A 19,132-nucleotide genomic window follows, 5' to 3' on the forward strand; every position below is an offset into this window, starting at 1 on the left:
GCATTGGACTTTGTCACATCTATCATTCTCAGAAAGACAATAAACAGACGATTTCACTAACTCATGACAGTCAAGAAACATACGAAAAAGAAAGGGTATTGGGACAAACATTATGACTCTAATGAGGAATTCAAATGGTGCTGTTTGTTGGAAGGCCGTTTTGTGAGAACACGGGATTCTTGAAGAGGACAAGAGATGACATTCCTTTAAGGAGATTTCCTGAAACTAATGGAATGTGAGATTTCAAGGCATGTCAAATTGAATTGCTACCCACAAGAGACCGAATTCCATTCTCTCGTATTTTAATAATAATTGTGATGTGAAACACACACACACCACACAGCATTAACACATGCACATGCAAACACACAAAGATAAGACATGCAAAATATGGGAAGGAAGCGAGGAATCGTACCAATGAAGCAACCCCAAGAAAATACCATATAGGTGAAAGGCAAATAGAATCCAAGTCAGAAGCCAACCGAAATGAGAAAGTGAACTATTACCTATCAATAATACATTCAGTACTCAGGACTAAAGACTCCCGTCAATACAAACAGTTTGTAACAGTGGTTGAAATTCCAAATCAAAAAAAAAAAAAAATAGAAACATCCATAAGAAAACAGCAAATATTAAACAGGCTCGTCCTTCTGTTGCCCATAGGAGATTTCCTTCGACTATAAAGATACTCATAGCTTGCAAGTGAAGAAACAGGGAAGATGTAGGTTATGCTATTCCCAAGGAGAAGAGAGCCAAAGTGTTTGTGCCTAAGTCAGCGAGAGTCATTTTATGCCTTCGAGAGAAAAAAGCTAAGCGGAAGGTGTTTTGTCTTGATGGAGCATCAAAACATCAGAAACCTGGAAGAATTGCCAACATATCCACCATGAAAAAAGGTGTATCTAAACGTTGGAAGCCTATGAACACACAGGAATGGAGATGGCGACGTTTATCCAATACTGTTGGCAACTATGATATCCAGGTTAAGCACAGGACAGATTATCTGGATGGGAAGGTGCTAAGGAATAACAGACGTCCACATGGGCATTCGAGACCACCTGAACTTTGGGGGGTCCATGAGTAAGATTGCGTCTCTGAGGACAATAAGATATGTTCTTCCCAGCAGCAGACCTAACTTTGTCTATCGCAGGTCATGAGCTCGAGTCCAAATCCAGTCATAATTCATGGAAGAGAAGTCAAAACCTATCCTGTGCACTTATCATCACGAAGGTATGAAAACAGGAAGATATCACTTTCAAATTGGAAATACAGCCAGACACTAAAGTGGAAAACACAACACATTCACGAACTGCAATGAATGCAAGAAAGAAAATCCAAAGGAAAAGAAGAGCCATGAACGAAGGAATTCTAAGAAACTTAGAGGAGGATGCCAAAACATTTTATGGGGAAACAATATAGGGTTAAATGTGTGCATTTCCAAAATTTAAAAACACCGAAAAAGAAAGCCACCTAAAAGGACGACTGAAGGAACAAGATGAAGAAAAACCGAACTCCAAAGTTAACAGAAAAATTGAAATCAGACATGTGATTATCAAAATTAAGGAAATACAAACAAACCAATAGGAAAAAAATCAGGAGATCTCACACTTGAGTTTTGACAACAGGAACAAACCGCAGAAGCCATTACTGGGATAAAACAGGGAGACAAGCACACAGCTGCAAGTATGAAACCACATCACAACTGGTAGCAAGGAAAAAAGAATAACCGAAAAGGCATAGCCACACATTTATGCTAGCAAATCCAAGAACTGAGAGAAAAGGATAAATTCCCAGACACATAGAAACTTCCAAGATTAGGTCAGGAAACCTACAAAATCTCAGCTCTCTAGTTTAGACGGAAGCCTTTGAAGCAGTAATCCAACCCCTGCCAACACACAGAAGGCCAGGTCAAGTCATTTGCTTGGGCCACTCTTCTATGTATTTAGTGAAGGCATTGTCATGTCCTCTCATCAAATCCAGAGATGGAAGAGGTGGGTAAACTCTAATTTACAAGGATAAAGACCCAATTCAAAGAAGGACATTTTAGGAAACCCACCCATGTCATTTCAATAAGGAAAGATAATAAACAATATAATTCTTTCCTTTTCTCCCTGTGACTTCCTTTGGTTTTGAGAGGGCCACATTGTTTTCCTATGAATTGATGTTGTTCTTGTTGCTGTTCTGTTGAGAAAGCCTGCCTATCATCCATCATCCATTTTTGACAGAGTATTCACGGATGCTTTAGTTGCATGGACGTCCTAGTGCTCCTCCTAATATATGCCACAACTCCTGACCACCCATTAATCAGTTCTCTTTTCGGTAGCCCTCATCTGGATTCTCAGAGTCCTGAGTCACTCCTGGTGGGTCTCCTTCTCTGACTTCTTGCCCTTTATTATTCCCTTCCTTAAGTGGGCCAAGGTATTCCTCCCGAGGCACATATTGTGGGTAGCCATATGACATTTCCCTTTGTTTGCTTGCCTTTTCCATTTCCCAACAGCAGGGCATGGGACATTCATGTCAAGGCAAGGTCCAGGGGTTCATTCACTCGACGGCAGAGGAATACTGTGGTGCCGAAATGGACCCAAACTTTCTGATCCACTAGTCCTTGAAAGGGCATTGCGACTCACTCCAAAGTTCTGCTCGAATGGGCCTTGCAAGCCTTCGGTATAGGCCGTCCCTTTCCTTCTGACTAAAGAGTCTTGGTCCACATGTTTATACCCGTTACCACAACAAGTACAGTTAACTAATAATAACAACGGGTTCGGTCCAGGCCTCTTCATTGAGAGTTAGCTCAGATGCAGAATATCACTCTCCTCAAAGACTTTGCAAAGGTATTTAAGGGAAAGCCAGGTAGACAGAGGCCTCATCCCTTAGCCGCGTGTTTCAGAACACTAGGAGACGAGGCCACAGACAGCACCATATAGCGATGCCCTCACCTTTTACCTCCGAAAGGGACTTTCCGTATCTTAGTCATCACTAACCCATAGGCAAAAGACGCTGACAAAGTACGCTCTCACCCACAGGACGACAAACCCCACGGAGAGCTGCTTATACCCGCGAGGCCTCACCTTTTCTTGAGATATCTAGAAATTGTAGTGTAAAAGGACACCTTGCCGTCTCTGGGGATATGTTGGCCTAAAGGAAGGTATACTGAATGTCATTTTCCTTCCTCTATGTCTCCAGAAAGGGGAAGTTGGACATTAACCCACAAGACATCCTGAGTTCTTGATCAGGTTCAGAGGGCTCTTGTTCTGTCCTTCCCGGGGCTTCCTACTTAAAGCCATAGGACACCAAGGTCATGGGAGAGGGACAGCTGCTTCAGTGAAGCCAGCATCTGTGATGTCACAAAGCCTTGAGGTCATAGCAACCACTCCTCATCAACCCAGGCCTGATCACTACACTTGACTGGAGTAGTCATGGGTGGGCCAAGAGGACCCCAAGCCATCCCAAACCGCTGGAGCCGCCTGGGTCTCTCACCAAGGCAGTTTGCGAAGCGAGTCGGTGTCAACTTCTCCATGGCCCAATTCGTAGTATTTGGTCGTGAGTGTCAGCACCAGCCCTCTGGACCTCGGAGAAAGGCAAGGATCCCTCATTCCATCTTAGCCACGACAGGCCAAGAAACTAACAGACCACAAGCAAAGCCTCAGGGGAGGAAATCCGAGCCCTGCGTAAGGGTGAGACCCTCCCACCAAATCATGGAGCATCTCAACAGGAAAAGGTCCACCCAAGGGAAGCTCAAAGTGAACCCCCGCAACCGTGCCAAAGACATGTCTGGAATCTTCCACAGCAAGCACACGAGTACCTCGATGGTCTCCAGAAACGGTGCCAACAAGGCCTCCCAATCTTCCAAAAACACCATTCATCCAAGGCAGACTCTACACCCTAGAACCTTAGGTCCAGGACGGACTCATGTTCTTGGAGTCCACAGAAGCCAACGGAGAGCATGTTGGAAGAGACCCAAGCCCAAGTGAAGCCATCTGAAAGACTTCGGTGCCCATTTCAGGAAGACAACTTGTATGTGCAAAAGGACGCATTGAAGAGGATTCGAATGTGGAAGAACCTTGAGCACTCCCTCATGGTGGATCAGCTACCCTCTGTGGAACTGCATGGAGATGTGGCAGCACAAGCCTGCCTTCACCCTCTCATGACCATCCCCCAAATGGTTCCATGCGATAAGCAAACAGTGCCTCTTGAGGAAGATGGGCATGTTCCAATGGAGCCCCGAGAGGATGCACAATGTGTTAACAAGGGGTCAGTACAGCACGACAGACAGCGGATGCTGCAGGTTGGTGAGGAGATCCAGGAAGGCAAAGAACAGGAGAATGAACAAGGAAGCTCCAAGCGAAGGTCGGGCATTTTAGGATGGTGGGAGGTTCTCTATACCTGGCTGCCCTCCATAGGAACCTAGGTCCAAATTCAATAAAACATCCTTTGGCCCCAGTCAATTATTGTGCACTGTTTTTGTCTTTGTTATCTTATCGAACATGCACATGCACGTTTGGACAGAGAGGCAGAGAGATCCCAATCAGGGGGTGGAGCTGGAGAGGGAGAAGCTTACTTGCCCCTGAGCAGAGAACCTGAGAACAGAGTCAATGCCAAGGCCCTGGAATCATGAGTTGATCTGAAGGCCGCGTCTGAACTGATGGACACAACCCGGGACCCAACAATTGACTTCTGAATACCTCCTGGTTCTAGACAGAACCGCTGCTCTGTCATTGTTCAGAAATGCAGGGGATAAGGATTTTGGCTTGGCTGCTGTTGCTTGAGCTATCCGGCCTGCTTCGAGAGCTGTTATAGCTTTTCCTCTTGAAGTCAGTGACTGGGCTATGGACAAACTATTCTCCGATGCCTATTTGCCTAAGAGAATACCTCCATGCCTAGATTTTCCGGGGGGAATGGCACTATGTCTTTAGGTGCTCCGCTTCTGTGGAAGGTGTTGGGAGTTCTCTGTGCCTCTGATTCTGGACCACTTTCTCTGCTCCCAGATGAGGGTCCTTTCCAGCCCCGAGTTCTCTAATCTAGGATCAGCCCTCTTTTCTTTCTCTCACTCTTAATTCACCTACAAGAGGCACCTCTTTCATTTCCTTAGAGATTCCCTAAGCTCACTATCATGTTCCATCATTCTGCCTTCTCTCTTAGAATTTGCATCCTTATTTTCTAGGCTTGTTCTTCTCGGTTCCTAATTGGATCCTCCACTTCTACCATGTTCCCGAACTTTGCATCCAGTCTCCTGCCAATCTTCTCTTCAGGAGTTCTTTAGGTGTTTTTATCTTTATCAGTTTTATCTCTGTGTTTCGAGACTCTCTGATATCTCCTATGTTTTCTGATGTACAGCGAGTATCCAGGCCACAGCTTTCTATCCCGCATCGGGCGTGCTCTATGTAGAGGTTTCACTCTGACTGCCTAGTCGTAATCACTCCTTCTTCCTTTACCTGGGAATCAATTGATTCTTCCATCTTTGCATTGGATCTAAGTCTCTGTCACCTCTCTGTATTCGTTAAACTCATTCTGTTTTCTAACCTGAGGGTAATTTATTTAGGAGGAAGTGATCCGTGAGTGACCCAGGGCTCGCCCTTAAGGTTTGTTGAGTGCATGCGTGTGTGTGTGTGTTTGTGAGAGTGTATGTGGCATGCATGCCACTGCTGTTTGTGTTGTGGCTGACCCTGTCCTGGAGGCCAGTCATTTGCAGTAGCTCTCCTTTCCGGCCGTTTGTTGTTTTTAGGGTCCGGGCTGAATATGCTGAGGTTTACCTTGGTGGGCTCTGGTGTGCCTGTGAAAGGAGAAACTCTACCAACTCAACAGAACGCAGGCCTGCAGAATGCTGTGTTCAGAAGAGAACATGTGGTCAAAGCTTTCTTCTCGTCCCGTATGGGAGAGTCTGTTCTCCTTGGACTAAGCATCTTGGACTGAGGAAGGCAATCCTCCAAGTGTTCCACTGTTGGTATTTTGTGTTGGCTGGCTAGGGAGTCTCTGTCCTCACATACCTGTCTTGGCCAAGCTCTGTCTTGATGCTGCTGTTGTGAGAGCCAAAATTTATTATGTCCACATTGAGTCATCTCCACGAACACTGCCTTTCACGGAATCACTCCCACGACTCATCATCTTCCCACTGCGTCTCTTGGTATTGTCTCTCTCTGATCATTGTCTCCAGGCTGTCTGCTCCTGGTCGCTTGTTGGTGTCATATGCAGGAAAAAGATGGTGTTCTTTCAATTGATGTCTGCCAAGCCTGCTGATAGGAAAACTTCAGCCCTCAGTGTTGTCAAGTACTCGTGCCCTTCAGACCCTCTGCGTCTCACAGTCAACGGCACTGGGAAACAGGTTCCTTGTGTGTTCCCAGGGTGCCCTGCTCTCCTGTGCTTTGGTCCTCTTCATGGACTCCAGCCCTCTGATCCACGAACCAACCAAATCTCCCATGAGCCATGTCTCCAACCTTCTCCCATCATCTCTGCAACTTCCGTTCTCTTTCGCTCTGGAGTTTACCTTGTAGGCTTCAGGTCAATTTCCACCCCACTGCAGTTGTTGTGGTCATCTTTTTGTTGCCTTCATGGTTGAAGAAGCATGAGGTTATTAGACACTACTACCATCTCAGTGTCTTCATGTCACCACAATTTGTACTGTGACATAAGCAAGAAGGAATTCTTCCACATGTCTCTTATGGCAGTCTTGCGGAGAGCATTGGACTTTGTCACATCTATCATTCTCAGAAAGACAATAAACAGACGATTTCACTAACTCATGACAGTCAAGAAACATACGAAAAAGAAAGGGTATTGGGACAAACATTATGACTCTAATGAGGAATTCAAATGGTGCTGTTTGTTGGAAGGCCGTTTTGTGAGAACACGGGATTCTTGAAGAGGACAAGAGATGACATTCCTTTAAGGAGATTTCCTGAAACTAATGGAATGTGAGATTTCAAGGCATGTCAAATTGAATTGCTACCCACAAGAGACCGAATTCCATTCTCTCGTATTTTAATAATAATTGTGATGTGAAACACACACACACCACACAGCATTAACACATGCACATGCAAACACACAAAGATAAGACATGCAAAATATGGGAAGGAAGCGAGGAATCGTACCAATGAAGCAACCCCAAGAAAATACCATATAGGTGAAAGGCAAATAGAATCCAAGTCAGAAGCCAACCGAAATGAGAAAGTGAACTATTACCTATCAATAATACATTCAGTACTCAGGACTAAAGACTCCCGTCAATACAAACAGTTTGTAACAGTGGTTGAAATTCCAAATCAAAAAAAAAAAAAAATAGAAACATCCATAAGAAAACAGCAAATATTAAACAGGCTCGTCCTTCTGTTGCCCATAGGAGATTTCCTTCGACTATAAAGATACTCATAGCTTGCAAGTGAAGAAACAGGGAAGATGTAGGTTATGCTATTCCCAAGGAGAAGAGAGCCAAAGTGTTTGTGCCTAAGTCAGCGAGAGTCATTTTATGCCTTCGAGAGAAAAAAGCTAAGCGGAAGGTGTTTTGTCTTGATGGAGCATCAAAACATCAGAAACCTGGAAGAATTGCCAACATATCCACCATGAAAAAAGGTGTATCTAAACGTTGGAAGCCTATGAACACACAGGAATGGAGATGGCGACGTTTATCCAATACTGTTGGCAACTATGATATCCAGGTTAAGCACAGGACAGATTATCTGGATGGGAAGGTGCTAAGGAATAACAGACGTCCACATGGGCATTCGAGACCACCTGAACTTTGGGGGGTCCATGAGTAAGATTGCGTCTCTGAGGACAATAAGATATGTTCTTCCCAGCAGCAGACCTAACTTTGTCTATCGCAGGTCATGAGCTCGAGTCCAAATCCAGTCATAATTCATGGAAGAGAAGTCAAAACCTATCCTGTGCACTTATCATCACGAAGGTATGAAAACAGGAAGATATCACTTTCAAATTGGAAATACAGCCAGACACTAAAGTGGAAAACACAACACATTCACGAACTGCAATGAATGCAAGAAAGAAAATCCAAAGGAAAAGAAGAGCCATGAACGAAGGAATTCTAAGAAACTTAGAGGAGGATGCCAAAACATTTTATGGGGAAACAATATAGGGTTAAATGTGTGCATTTCCAAAATTTAAAAACACCGAAAAAGAAAGCCACCTAAAAGGACGACTGAAGGAACAAGATGAAGAAAAACCGAACTCCAAAGTTAACAGAAAAATTGAAATCAGACATGTGATTATCAAAATTAAGGAAATACAAACAAACCAATAGGAAAAAAATCAGGAGATCTCACACTTGAGTTTTGACAACAGGAACAAACCGCAGAAGCCATTACTGGGATAAAACAGGGAGACAAGCACACAGCTGCAAGTATGAAACCACATCACAACTGGTAGCAAGGAAAAAAGAATAACCGAAAAGGCATAGCCACACATTTATGCTAGCAAATCCAAGAACTGAGAGAAAAGGATAAATTCCCAGACACATAGAAACTTCCAAGATTAGGTCAGGAAACCTACAAAATCTCAGCTCTCTAGTTTAGACGGAAGCCTTTGAAGCAGTAATCCAACCCCTGCCAACACACAGAAGGCCAGGTCAAGTCATTTGCTTGGGCCACTCTTCTATGTATTTAGTGAAGGCATTGTCATGTCCTCTCATCAAATCCAGAGATGGAAGAGGTGGGTAAACTCTAATTTACAAGGATAAAGACCCAATTCAAAGAAGGACATTTTAGGAAACCCACCCATGTCATTTCAATAAGGAAAGATAATAAACAATATAATTCTTTCCTTTTCTCCCTGTGACTTCCTTTGGTTTTGAGAGGGCCACATTGTTTTCCTATGAATTGATGTTGTTCTTGTTGCTGTTCTGTTGAGAAAGCCTGCCTATCATCCATCATCCATTTTTGACAGAGTATTCACGGATGCTTTAGTTGCATGGACGTCCTAGTGCTCCTCCTAATATATGCCACAACTCCTGACCACCCATTAATCAGTTCTCTTTTCGGTAGCCCTCATCTGGATTCTCAGAGTCCTGAGTCACTCCTGGTGGGTCTCCTTCTCTGACTTCTTGCCCTTTATTATTCCCTTCCTTAAGTGGGCCAAGGTATTCCTCCCGAGGCACATATTGTGGGTAGCCATATGACATTTCCCTTTGTTTGCTTGCCTTTTCCATTTCCCAACAGCAGGGCATGGGACATTCATGTCAAGGCAAGGTCCAGGGGTTCATTCACTTCGATGGCAGAGGAATACTGAGGTGCCGAAATGGACCCAAACATCCTGATCCACTAGTCCTTGCAAGGGCATTGCGGCTCACTCCAAAGGTCTGCTCGAATGGGCCTTGCAAGCCGTCTATATACGCCGTCCCTTTCCTTCTGACTAAAGAGTCTTGGTCCACATGTCTATACCCGTTACCACAACAAGTACAGTTAACTAATAATAACAAGGGGTTCGGTAGACCTCTCTGAGAGTTAGCTCTGATGCAGAAGGTCACTCTCCTCAAAGACTTTCAAAGGTATTTAAGGGAAAGCCAGGTAGACAGAGGCCTCATCCCTTAGCCGCGTGTTTCAGAACACTAGGAGACGAGGACACAGACGGCACCATATAGCGATGCCCTCACCTTTTACCTCGGAAAGGTACTTTCCGTACCTTAGTCATCACTGACCCATAAGCAAAAGACGCTGACAAAGTACGCTCTCACCCACAGGACGAAAAACCCCACGGAGAGCTGCTCATACACGCGACCTCACCTTTTCTTGAGATATCTAGAAATTGTAGTGTAAAAGGACACCTTGCCGTCTCTGGGGATATGTTGGCCTAAAGGAAGGTATACTGAATGTCATTTTCCTTCCTCTATGTCTCCAGAAAGGGGAAGTTGGACATTAAACCACAAGACATCCTGAGTTCTTGATCCGGTTCAGAGGGCTCTTGTTTTGTCCTTCCTGGGGCTTCCTACTTAAAGCCATAGGACACCAAGGTCATGGGAGAGGGACAGCTGCTTCAGTGAAGCCAGCATCTGTGATGTCACAAAGCTTTGAGGTCATAGCAACCACTCCTCATCAACCCAGGCCTGATCACTACACTTGACTGGAGTAGTCATGGGTGGGCCAAGAGGACCCCAGGCCGTCCCAAACTGCTGGAGCCGCCTGGGTCTCTCACCAAGGCAGTTTGCGAAGCGAGTCGGTGTCACCTTCTCCATGGCCCAATTCATAGTATTTGGTCGTGAGTGTCAGCACCAGCCCTCTGGACCTCGGAGAAAGGCAAGATGCCGCATTCCATCTTAGCACCGACAAGCCAAGAAACTAACAGACCGCAAGCAATGCCTCAGGGGAGGAAATCTGAGCCCTGCGTAAGGGTGAGACCCTCCCACCAAATCATGGAGCATCTCAACAGGAAAAGGTCCACCCAAGGGAAGCTCAAAGTGAACCCCCGCAACCGTGCCAAAGACATGTCTGGAGTCTTCCACAGAAAGCACACGAGTACCTCAATGGTCTCCAGAAACGGTGCCAACAAGGCCTCCCAATCTTCCAAAAACACCATTCATCCAAGGCAGACTCTACACCCTAGAACCTTAGGTCCAGGACGGACTCATGTTCTTGGAGTCCACAGAAGCCAACGGAGAGCATGTTGGAAGAGACCCATAGCCCAATGAAGCCAACTGAAAGACTTCCGTGCCCATTTCAGGAAGACAACTTGTATGTGCAAAAGGACGCATTGAAGAGGATTCGAATGTGGAAGAACCTTGAGCACTCCCTCATGGTGGATCAGCTACCCTCTGTGGAACTGCATGGAGATGTGGCAGCACAAGCCTGCCTTCACCCTCTCATGACCATCCCCCAAATGGTTCCATGCGATAAGCAAACAGTGCCTCTTGAGGAAGATGGGCATGTTCCAATGGAGCCCCGAGAGGATGCACAATGTGTTAACAAGGGGTCAGTACAGCACGACAGACAGCGGATGCTGCAGGTTGGTGAGGAGATCCAGGAAGGCAAAGAACAGGAGAATGAACAAGGAAGCTCCAAGCGAAGGTCGGGCATTTTAGGATGGTGGGAGGTTCTCTATACCTGGCTGCCCTCCATAGGAACCTAGGTCCAAATTCAATAAAACATCCTTTGGCCCCAGTCAATTATTGTGCACTGTTTTTGTCTTTGTTATCTTATCGAACATGCACATGCACGTTTGGACAGAGAGGCAGAGAGATCCCAATCAGGGGGTGGAGCTGGAGAGGGAGAAGCTTACTTGCCCCTGAGCAGAGAACCTGAGAACAGAGTCAATGCCAAGGCCCTGGAATCATGAGTTGATCTGAAGGCCGCGTCTGAACTGATGGACACAACCCGGGACCCAACAATTGACTTCTGAATACCTCCTGGTTCTAGACAGAACCGCTGCTCTGTCATTGTTCAGAAATGCAGGGGATAAGGATTTTGGCTTGGCTGCTGTTGCTTGAGCTATCCGGCCTGCTTCGAGAGCTGTTATAGCTTTTCCTCTTGAAGTCAGTGACTGGGCTATGGACAAACTATTCTCCAATGCCTATTTGCCTAAAGAGAATACCTCCATGCCTAGATTTTCAGGGGTAATGGCACTATGTCTTTAGGTGCTCCGCTTCTGTGGAAGGTGTTGGGAGTCCTCTGTGCCTCTGATTCTGGACCACTTTCTCTGCTCCCAGATGAGGGTCCTTTTCAGCCCCGAGTTCTCCAATCTAGGATAAGCCCTCTTTTCTTTCTCTCACTCTTACTTCACCTACAAGAGGCACCTCTTTCATTAACTTGGTGATTCCCTAAGCTCACTATCATGTTCCATCAAAGAATATATTCAAATGGCCAACAGACACATGAAAAAATGCTCCACATCACTCGGCATCAGGGAAATACAAATCAAAACCAGAATGAGATACCACCTCACACCGTTCAGAATGGCTAAAATGAACAAGTCCGTCAATGACAGATGCTGGCGAGGATGTGGAGAAAGGGCAACCCTCCTACACTGTATGTGGGAATGCAAGCTGGTGCAACCACTCTGGAAAACAGTGTGGACGTGCCTCAAAAAGCTGAAAATAGAACTACCCTATGACCCAGTGCTTGTAGTACTGGGTATATACCCTACAGATACAAACGTGGCATTCTGAAGGGGCACATGCACCCAAATGTTTATAGCAGCAATGTCCACAATAGTTAAACTATGGAAAGAAACTAAATGTCCTTCAACAGATGAATCAATAAATAAGATGTGGTATATATGTTCAATGGAATACTATGCAGCCATCAAAAAAAATGAAATCCTGCTATTTGTGATGACGTGGATGGAACTAGAGGGTATTATGCTTGGCGAAATAAATCAATCTGAGAAAGACAACTATCATATGATCTCCCTGATATGATGAAGTGGAGATGCAACATAGGCAGTTTCGGGCGTACGAAAAAAAAATAAAAAAAGATGGTATTAGGAGGGAGACAAACCATAAAAGACTGAATCTCACAAAACAGACTGAGGGTTGCTGGGGGGAGGTGTGTTGGGAGAGGATGGTGGGGGTATGGACATTGGAGAGGGCAGGTGCTATGGTGAGTGATGGTGAGTGCTGTGAATCACAGACCTGTACCCCTAGGGATAAAAACACATTATATAAAAAATTTTAAAAAATAATTTAAAAAACCCATTAAAGAAAAAACACAGATTGCAAGCCCAGAGCTAATCTCATATTCAATCAAAACTTTTGAAAGTTTTCCCCTTAAAGATCAGAAGAAAGACAAGTGTGTCCATTTTCACTACTCTCATTTGACACAGTAGTGGATGTCCTAGCCAGAGAAACAAGGAACACAAAGAAATAAGAGACTCCAAAAAAAAAAAAAAAAAAGGAAGAAGTAAAATTTTCTTTTTTTGGATAACATGAACTTACATGTTAAAAAATCCTAAAAAATTCACAAAAAATTTGAATAAACAAATTTAGTAAAATTACCAAATACAAGATCAATATATAAAAGAAAAGAATTTTGTTTTGTTTCTTTTTTTTTTTATGGACTGCTTCCCAGTTTGTCATGTCATCCTTGTTCAGTGATCACGCTAATCTTCTCTGCATCATTCCAATTTTAGTATATGTGCTGCCAAAGTAAGCACAAGACAGGAGCATTTTAACATTCTAATGATAAACTATCTGAAAAAATAAAGAAAACAATCTAATTCACAATAGCATCAAAAATAATAAAATACTTAGGAATAGATTTAACTAAGAAGATGAAAGATCTGTACTCCATAAACTATGACATTGATAAAGAAATTGAAGGTGACAGAAATGGAAAGATAGCTCATATTTATGAATGGTAAGAATTAACATTGTTAAAATGTCCATACTACCGTAAACCATCTGTAAATCCAATTCCTATCAAAAATCCAATGTTAGGGGCGCCTGGGTGGCTCAGTGGGTTAAGCCGCTGCCTTCGGCTCTGGTCATGATCCCAGGGTCCTGGGATCGAGCCCCGCATCAGGCTCTCTGCTCAGCAGGAAGCCTGCTTCCTCTTCTCTCTCTGCCTGCCTCTCTGCCTGCTTGTCATCTCTCTCTGTCAAATAAATAAATTAAAAATCTTAAAAAAAAATCCAATATTATTGTTTTACAGAAGTAAGTAAAGAATCCTAAAGTTTATATGAGACCATAAAAGACAACAAATAATCAAAGCAGTTCTGAGAAAGAATGAAGAAGGGAGATTACACTTCTTGATTTGAAACTATACTACAAAGCCCTCATGCTCAAAACAATAAAGTATACTGGCATAAAAACAGACCAATAAACAAGTAGAACAGAATTGAGAGTCCAGAAATAAATCCTTTCATACAGTCACCTAATATTTGACAGGGGCCAACATATGTAATGGGGAAAGATAGTCTGTTCAATAAATGATATTTAAAACTGAATAGTCACATAAACAGTATGAAGGGAACCTTATATCACTCATAAGTCTGAACTTGAAATAGATTAAAGACTTAAAGGTGATGCATGAAACTAAATTTCCTAAAGGAAAACATAGGAAAAATTCTCCTTGACATTAGTCTTGCCAATAGTTTTTTGGATACCAGACTAAAAACACAAGCAAAAAAAGCAAAAATAAATAAATGGTATTACATCAAACTAACGTTTCTGCATTGCCAAAAAAAGGGAGAGAGAATGAAAACACAATCCACAGAATGTAAGAAAATACTTACGAATCTTATATCTGAAAAGAGGTTAATAACCAACAGATACAAATAGAAAAAAATATATGATTAAAAAAATAGCAAAAGGATCTCAATAGACTTTTTTTTTCAAAAAAGTTATATAAATGACCAACAGGAGCATTAAAAAGTGCTCAACATAAAAATCTCAGGGCAAAGTCCTTATGTTGTTGTTGTTGTTGTTTACCTCTGAAAAACACAGCAAGATATTAGAATATATACTACCAAAAAATTGAAACTAACCAATTTTGGTAAATATTGGGGAAAACGGGGAACTTATGCACTGTAATAGGGATATAAATTTGTATGGAAAACAGTATGGAGATTATTCATATTATTAAAAGTAAAATTACCATATGATTCAGTAATCCCACTTCTAGGTATCTATCTAAAGAAAACGAAGTTCACTGTTCAAAGACATATCTGCACTCTTATGTTTATTATAAAATTATTAACTCTAAGCAAGAGATGGAAATAACTTCAGTATCCATTAATGGATGAATGAGTAAAATAAGTATGGTAAATATATACTACGGAATACTACTTAACCATGAAAAATTAAGAAATACTGCCATTTACAACAGCATGGATGGATCTTGAAGGTATTATTCTAAGTGAAATATTTCAAAGATTTTGTATATTTTTTTAATTTATGTATTATGATATCCCTTACATACAGAATCTGAGGAAAAGGAAAACTAATGGAAACTTAGAGTTGAGTTGACAAGGGGTGAACCTGGGGTGGAGTAAGGTGGTCCAAGGGTGCAAACTTGCAACTATAATATGAAAAAGTTCTGGGGATCTAATGTACAGCATGATGATCATAGTTAATAAGATATACATACTTTTTTTTATTGTGCTTCCCTTTATTAAACTTTGCATATATCACATTCTTACAAGTTGAAAGTTTATAGCAATCTTGTATAAAAGAGGTCTGCTGCCACCATTTTTCTAACAACATTTGCTCATTTTGTGTCTCTTTGTCACATGTTGGTAATTCTTGCAATATATCAAGTTTTTTCATTATTATTGTATTTGTTATGGTGATCTGTGATCAGTAATTATGACCCACTGAAAACTCAGAACTAGTGTACTTAAGGTATATACATTGTTTTTCTTTAAAAACATAATGCTTTTGAACAGTGCAGTATAGTTTTTATTTTTTATATGCACTGGGAAACATAATTTTTTATATGCACTGGGAAACCAAAAAATATAATAATTTGACTTAGTTTATTGAGATAATCACTTTATTGAGGCAGTCTGGAACAAAACCCACAAGACCTCTGAAGTTTATCTCTACTATACTATATACATAAAAGTTGCTAAGAGAGTAGATCTTAAAATTCCTTATGATAAATGCATAAAAAACAGTGGCAACTATACGAGATAGTAGATGTATTAACATTTTTATGTAGATTATATTGCAATAAAGATGTATACCAATTTATCAAATTGTACAAAATTTACACAATGTTAAAGGTTTGCAATGTTATAAGAAATCATTTCTTAAATTTACAAATATGTCGATTTTTTTCAATAAACCTGGAAAAAACTTTTTGTAGAATTAATCTATTTTTCAAAAAATGAAGTAAGGCAGTAGAAACTGCAACTAACTCTGAAATAATAGAATATAAAATCCATTTTCATTATATACACTGTGACAAAAAGTATTACTTAGTTTACAATGGAGGAGTACTTATGAAACATGAAGGATGGTCTATAAATAAGGCTGAAAGAGCTCAGTTTTAAGGTTTAAATTTAAAATCTTCTTTTGAAATACTAAACTGACCACCCAGTGTTCCAAACATCAATGTCTTAACTGCATGAATTTATTTCATACAACTCTATAATCTAGTTTCATAAGAAAACAGCATGCAAATTTTGAATAAGACAGACTTGCTTAAGTTTCATGTTCAACAGTAAAGGATACCTCCCTAAAAACAAATAGAAGACAAATCAGCATATTTATTATGATAATTATTATTCATAAAGAGATTCATATTGAATTAGGGAATATATATCCTCAGAGGGGGTAAAGTAAAATGAAATTTATTTTGGTAAATGTGTCTATGAATAGTCAATACAATGCCTCAATATAAATGAATATTACCATTTTGAACAATTTAATTACTATTACTAGAATTATTATAAGTATAAAAATAGCTATCATTTTAGCATGGAATATGAGATTCTCATGCTCCATGCTTCATCACATACACACAACAACGCAGCATAAGTATTATCATCACCATTTCATGGGTGAAAAAACTGAGGCTAACACATTTGGATAACTGGTTTATGATTACATGGGTAGCAAAAATGCATCACACTAATTTAGGCTTTATGATTTCAGAATTGTACTCTTACCATTGCACATTCTATTACTCTGTAAATACTTGGCCTGTTTTCATTTGGTTCTTTAATTTTATTCATGTGGTGATGGCTTAAAGCTTCATTTAAAGGAAGCTTAAAAATTTCATTTAACCAAAAGCTCCCAAGAATTAAAAATGTCATTGATCTAATGTAGACATGGATATCATTAGTTAATGGGTAACTATATATTTTCCACTCTAGTGAGATAAAAGAGTATTTTTCTAAGTTTTAGTCTCTCAGTGTTAAAAAGGACTTTGTTAAAATAGAAATATTTAGACAAAGGTGATCAAAAGTCTGGATCAGGTCACCTTAAGGTAAATATTAGGAAACTGAGGAAACAAATGGAGATTTGAACACTGAGCTATGATATAATGAATGGTTTCAAGTATTTAGTAGAGTATAGAAAAGCCCTTTAAAGCCTGGTCTTAGCCTAGCATTGCAGCTTCTGGGATATCTATCTATCATCTATCTATCTAGATATAATGTGAAAACTTTTTAACTTAAAGATTTTGAGAAATAGAACATAATCAGCACCATAGAAGATCTGTTTATGATAACAACCTAGCCCCTCCTCCCAGTTTGTTAATATTCTCTCTTATTTAATGTAACATTGTGCAAATAGACCACTACTGATCTGCTGTTATGAATGAAATAGCTATAATCATCTGTTTGCATATCCTGGTGAAAATATTCATTTAGTTCCATGTTGTATTTCTAGGAATGGACCAAATTTTTATTTTTATTTTTAAGTTTTCTAAATATTGTCCAACTTACCTCAAATGTTTTTATTATGGGCACTTTCATTCTTTCACATTCTTGCAAGGCAATTTTACTGTTGCCCGATATGGTAAGTGTGTAATAGTATGTCATTTTAGGTTTTAATTTATTATTAATTTAATTTAATTTAATTCCAGATTCATAATAAAGATAAACAGTTTTTATATATGAGTGGCCATTTGGATTACCCTTTCTGAAAAGTGCATGCTCAAATCTTTTGATATCTTAACATTGTGTCATACTGACTTCTTTAATAGTAGATTTTCTGAATGAACTTTAAGCTGTGTAGGTCTTCTCTATTTTATTTTGAACTTGTTTTCATTTCAAAATCTTTATATTTATTTTCATAATCTGCTTTTATTTTTCTTTGTCTATTATCTATCTATCTATCTATCTATCTATCTATCTATCTATCATCTATCTATCTATCTATTTATTTGCAAGCAAGAGAGAGCGAGCAAGTGAGAGTGCAGGGAGGGATAGAAAAAGAAGGGAAAAGAATCTTAAGCAGACTCCAGGCTCAGCACAGAGCCCAACTCTGGGCTCTATTTCACAACCCTGACATCATGACCTGAGCCAAATGAAAGAGATAAAATAAAATTAAGGTGTTAAAAAAAAAAGGAAAAAGAATTGGAGGTTTATTTAAGTGAGCCACCCAGGCACCCCTGTGGTACCTTAAATTAGCTGTCATATTTTTAAAGTTCTAGAGTATCCATTTGGTTCATTTATAAAACCTTTCTCAATATCATTTTTAGTGTCAGTTTTTGGTTCAATTTGCTTCCCCTCTCATTTCTTTGAGCAGAGTAATCAAGCCATTTTACAATCTTTATTGATCATTTTAACATCATACTTAATCCCATTTTGTCTATCAAATCTTGTTAATGGTTTTTCTTTGTGTGCTTTGTTACATTTTGCTATGTTCAAGACATTATATTTGAAACTCTTATTGAGTAGGGATAATTAAGAGCTATAATAATGGTATGGTCCTCCTTGGTAGGATTTTCTCTTATATCTGAGACTCTACAAGACAATCATACTCCAAATTCAGTGATTGACTTTCTCAGTTTACACAGAAGGCAAGGTAGGCTATAGTCTTATTTCTGCTTCTCCTTGTGCTTTGGGGATCTCAAGTTAAATTTGGGTTGTACCAAAGTCCTCAAATTTGATTGCTGCTGGATTTTGAATTTTGTTTCTCTAGTATCAAGAGTCTATGAACAACACAGCTCAGTGTGTTTTAGCAGTTTCAAATGCTCTCATAGCTAAAATGGCTTCAGGGCATATATCTCTAGGCTCTCATTGTATTTCGTATTTTGGCCCAGTAATCCCTCACTTATTTTTATAATCATTCTGATATTTTTAACTTTAAAAGCTATTTTGTCTGGATTTTTAGTTGTCTTAAGTAGGAGTTTTTAGATCACCATTACTAGAAGCAACAACAAATATACATGAAAATATCTGCAGTAGTTTATCACATCTTTATGGCTTTGAACTTCCATAAGCTGAGGCATCCTTCTCTAATCACTTAGGCAAACTCCAATTTACCCTTTAAAACAACCCAAGAATTGCTTCATTTAAGAACATGTTCAGGGATGACTCTTCCCCACTGTTCTTACCAACATTCCCACACACTCTTTGCTACCCAAAGCTTGTTTATGAACTTTCGTTAGGTATATCAGCGTGACCAGAATTTTGCTCTATTGTATTTTTGTCCTTTAGAGCTTTAATTAAATATGAATTCCATAGAAAGTCTGTCCCTTTTCTTTCAAACCTGGGTTAGTTATTTCTTCTCATTCTTTGTCAG

The sequence above is a fragment of the Mustela nivalis genome (genome assembly GCF_964662115.1).
Source record: "Mustela nivalis genome assembly, contig: HAP1_SCAFFOLD_428, whole genome shotgun sequence".
In the NCBI taxonomy this organism is placed as follows: Eukaryota; Metazoa; Chordata; class Mammalia; order Carnivora; family Mustelidae; genus Mustela; species Mustela nivalis.